The 5,000-nt window shown below is 39.3% G+C and overlaps 1 protein-coding gene across 1 annotated transcript in view; it reads right to left on the reverse strand.

Moving 5' to 3' along the window:
• Positions 1-5,000, reverse strand: part of slc35b2 (solute carrier family 35 member B2) — a 30,187-nt gene that overhangs the window by 3,605 nt on the left and 21,582 nt on the right. The window lies entirely within an intron of this gene.

Genomic DNA, 5,000 nt, shown 5'->3' on the forward strand with positions numbered 1-5,000 from the left:
GGAGGAGGGTTATGTGTGTGTGTGTGTGTGTGTTGTGTCCTCCTACTCCGAGGGTAATGTGTATGTGTGTGTGTGTGTGTGTGAGAAAAGAGCAGAGTGTGACAAGCTAGGAGATCTCCTCGCCAGTTCTTGGAGTTTTTGCTCAATAAAATAGTTAAGCCTGGTTTATACTTCTGCGTCAAGTGACCGGCGTAACCACCGGCGCATGCAACGCACGTGGCTGTGCGTTTATACTTCTGCGCGCTGTCTCTGTCGGTCTGCATTAACACTTCCGAAACGCGAGTTGGCAGTGAGGTGTAAATGTTCCTCAGTGTCGAGTTTCTTCTCTGCTGTTTTGCTTTTCCTGAACACTTCCGGGATGTACAAGTGGCTCAAACTCGCTCATTTTGAGGCAGGAACCGGCGGACGTGCAACAACTTTAACTATGAGGTAAACAAAGAACAAAACTTTCCATCCGGAGCTCCTTCACGGGACTCCACACTTGTAAACAATCGGCACATTGGGTTCGCGCCATTCGCTCGGCTCTCGGTCCTGCCCAGACTCGTCAGCGCTACCAAGCCGAAAAATCACAGAGCTTGCGCTACGCGTTGTTGCGACGTGTAGTTACAATTTTTGAGAGGTGCACGTCAGTGACAGCGACGGCCACGGCGAAGGGCTATGCGTCAGCGCCGTAGCATACGCCGGTGTTTGACGCAGAAGTATAAATCAGCCTTTAGTCGTCTGTATTTTCAAGTCCATCGTCTGTATTTACATTCACCCACTGGCAGCTAAAATCCAAATGTGAGTACATATCAGATCTAAAATAAAGACTGATTGCAGTATAGACAATAATGATTCTGGAATTATATGATCATTGATTTGATCTATAACAGGGTTTTTCAAAGTCTAAGACTGTGGGCCTCCCTTTTGACACAACTTATCCATTGGCACCCCCCTCCTCCCAAACACGCACGCACACACACACACATACACACACACACACACACACACACACACACACACACACGCACACGCACACGCACACACACACACACACACGCACACACACACATATACATATACATATACAGTATATATAAAGACACAGACAGATGTCAGACTGTTAACTCACTTTTATCATCATTTGCATGAAAGTGCCATTATTTACAGAGTAATAACAAGTATTTTAATATAACGTTTTTAAAACTAGGATGATGGTTCAATATGAATAGAACAGATCCAAGAACAGTCCATCCCAGTCAAAACAGTCGAAGTTTAGCGGGTCTCATGCTGTCATTAGCCAAAATATCTTGACAAACCACACATAAAGGTCGTGGTTCATCAGCTGGTCCTGTCCACGTAAATCCTAAACTCAAATACTGATCATCATATCGTCGTCTTTTGGGTTTAAGCCCTGAACTTGAAGGCTTTGAATCGGGGGGGTCTCAGAAACCGATCCATTGCAGGCACGTGCACACATAGGGCTCAACCAGGGCTCAACCTGTGCAGTGCACATGCCCTTTTTAGTCCTGGATAGAAAGTGCCCTTCCAAAATGATCAAAAGTGCCCCCGCGACGCGGCACACCCTCGGTCCCGCCCTTCAGTAGGCGCGCGACAACACCCCTCTTGAGCGTGCGCGCGACAACACAGCCGATCAGAACGCGCGCCACAATAAACTTAATTAAACTTAATAATTATATTTTTCTTATATATTTTTCCCGCGCCTCCCCTGACATGCTCTGGCGCCCCCCAGGGGAGGCGCGCCTCACACTTTGAAAACCCCTGATCTATAATATGTGTGGATTTTTTGTTGTTTACATAAATTCCCCTAAACATTTTCATTAATAAATCCTGATTCATCTAAAACATTCGTACAAAATTTAATAAAGAAAGAAAGATGCAGGATTTAAGATATGGGCAAAGAAGAAAATTAGAAAGATAGCAGACTCATATGTTAACCATATTCGGTAACACTTTTCAATAACTACACACTATAAATCATTTATTAAACATTGGCAAATAGTGAATTCATTATCTGTTAAGCATTAACTCTACATTAATAAACGTTAGTAAGCAGTTTATAACTGCAGCTACAAATACTCTATTCTTGACTTATTAGTATCTATATAATGTGCTTAATAATTGTACTTTCTAGGGATGTGCGGAGCAGCCGGTATTTGTATTTGTTGAGGGGGGAAAAGTATTTGTATTTGTATTTGTATTCGAGTAAAATTCAAAATGGCGCAAAAATATATATTTTTTCTATTACACTTCTAATTTACGTTATAGTGAAAGTATTGTTTAATTATACCCATTATATATATCATAGACATGCAATATTGGTTGTTGTTTTTGAACATGTGACAAGAAATGTCATTGAAAAGAAAATAACATAAAAGCCATTATCTCATCCATGGTTAAACCAACAACTAATAAAATACCATTGTGAATATTATGAACCCCACCACCACCGTTCTTGTTGAAGGACACTGAATAGACAGAATAAAAACAAATAATATTTCAAAAAACTGTTCTTCTTCTGAAAGAACTTCTTTCCAATGGACAGAATTCCAAAAACTAAAATTAACTAAATAAATCTAAATAAACCCCTGCCTGGGAGATCTGGCAGAACAAAAGTATTCTATATAATACTAAAAGATACAGCCCTGCTATTGTCATCTGCCAGCCACAAAACAGACACAAAGTTTGTTTGTTTTTTATATGTTTGAAACTGACTTGCTGGGGCAGAATGTGGCTGTGTTGATGGTTTGGTGCTTGTGGAGGATTTAGCAGAACATAGCTGTGCTGATTGAGGGGATTGATGCTTGTGGTGGGTTCACAGACAGTATCAGGAGAGGATGCTTTTAGTGCATGTGATAATACATTACATAGAAGGTTGCGCAGTGGCACAGTGAGTACCACTGTCGCCTCACAGCAAGAAGGTTGCTGGTTCGAGCCCTGACTGGGTTCTCCCCATGTTGGCGTGGGTTTCCTCCGGGTGCTCCGGTTTCCCCCACAGTCCAAACACATGCAATACAGGTGAATTGGGTGAGCTAAATAGACCCTATTGTATGTGTGTGAAAGAGAGTGTATGGATGTTTCTCAGTGCTGGGTAGCAGCTGGAAGGGCAGCCACTGCGTAAAACATATGCTGGATAAATTGGTGGTTCATTCCACTGTGGCAACCCCAGATTGATAAAGGGACTAAGCCGAAAAGAAAATGAATGATTATGCATAGAAGATGTTGACAGATGTTTAATATCTCTGCCTCTGCTAATATCACTTTTGCACACATTATACAGTATCACTTTGTTTTATATGCAGCTCCACTGACTGTAAAATTCTTCCACAAAGAACATGAAGTTTTATTATTTTTTTTTGACTGGTGGAGGACCAAGAAATGGCTCAGCAGCAGTCTCACTCTTTTTCTATTCAGGTGCCCAAATGTATTTGAGGAATTCAAGTTAATAAAAAGTGACGGGAAGCTATGCTAAGGTTAACTAGCCTATAGCATATATCTTGCTGTCTGCAAAAGACAGTAATTTAGACGTACCATATAACTCCCATAAGTGCATACTATTCGACACAACTGCACAAGCATCATTTTAACCTTTATAAACGAACGTTAACGTTACTCTGTCAACAGTCTATTGTCTAAATTACCGCGCTAACAGAGCTAACGTTGCGTAAACAGAGAGCACCCGATTGCAAACTTCAAAAATGCAGCGTAATGGAAAATCCCGATCAAACTCCGCTACAAGTTTATAAACTGGAATCCTGGAATCATCTGGAACCCAATTAAGGTACAAAAATCTATTTAACAAAAATAGTGATGCAGTGAAGTATTTTTTTCGCTCAGCCGAGCCTTCTCTGTCTGTATCTGTGGAGAAGCTTGTGCCTGACACATTTTACCTCCGCCCCGCCCTCCGACTACTGACTGAGCGTGTCTCTCTCTCACTCACTCACTCACTCACTCACTCACTCACTCACTCACTCACTCACTCACTCACTCACTCACTCACTCACTCACTCACTCACTCACTCACTCACTCACTCACTCACTCACTCACGCGGGCATGCACTGTGGTCTCATGAGGAAACGCTGCTTTTTGATATAGTGTTTTTCTTGCTACCGAATACAAATAATTTTTCAAGTATTTGTTCGAAATAAGTATTCGTAAAAACACGCTATTCGTGCCTTTCCGAATACCGTATTCGGGTTCGGCTCCACCCTTAGTACTTTCATACTTAGTTGATGATTTATTTTTCATTACTATATTAAGTATCGCATTATTTACAAACCATTTGTATTTAAGAGTAGTTGAGGGTTTTAGGATCATTCAGAATGAGTTGTTATTTGTCATTTATAAGGGATTTATAAAGCATGAATAGTCCTCACTTTAGATTAGGTCACAGAACTAGATAAAGTTGAGATATAAAAGCATTTATTAACATATTAGTTAACTATTAGTATATTCCTGACTAATCAGACATATAAACGTTGATTACAATAGTTTATTAATCATTTACTAACTCATTCTGAATGATCCTAAAACCCTCAACTACTCTTAAATACAAATGGTTTGTAAATAATGGGATACTTAATTTAGTAATGAAAAATAAATCATTTTCTCAGAAAAAGAAAGAACAAGGAAAAAGAATGAACTAAGTGAAAAGTAAAATTGAAAAGAAAAAAAATTAAGGAAGAAAAAGAGGAAAAAAGAAAAAAGAACAGAAAAGGGAAGAAAAAACAAAGTAAAAGGAAAATTTTAAAAAGATGGGAAAGAAAGTAGGAAGAAAAGAAAGAAAGAAAGAAAGAAAAGAATAAAAGAAAACCAAAGAAAAAACAAAAACAATGCAAAAAGGAAAGAAAAAACTAAGAAAAAAAGGAAAAGGAAAAGAGAGGAAGAAAGAAAAAGAGAAAAGAAAGGAGGAAGAAAAAGAGGAATGAAATAAAAGGAAAAAATGGGAAAGAATAGAAAAAAAGTAAGAAAGAAAAGAAGAACAAAGAAAAAAGAAAGA

The sequence above is a fragment of the Danio rerio genome, chromosome 20 (assembly GCF_049306965.1).
Source record: "Danio rerio strain Tuebingen ecotype United States chromosome 20, GRCz12tu, whole genome shotgun sequence".
Taxonomy (NCBI): Eukaryota; Metazoa; Chordata; class Actinopteri; order Cypriniformes; family Danionidae; genus Danio; species Danio rerio.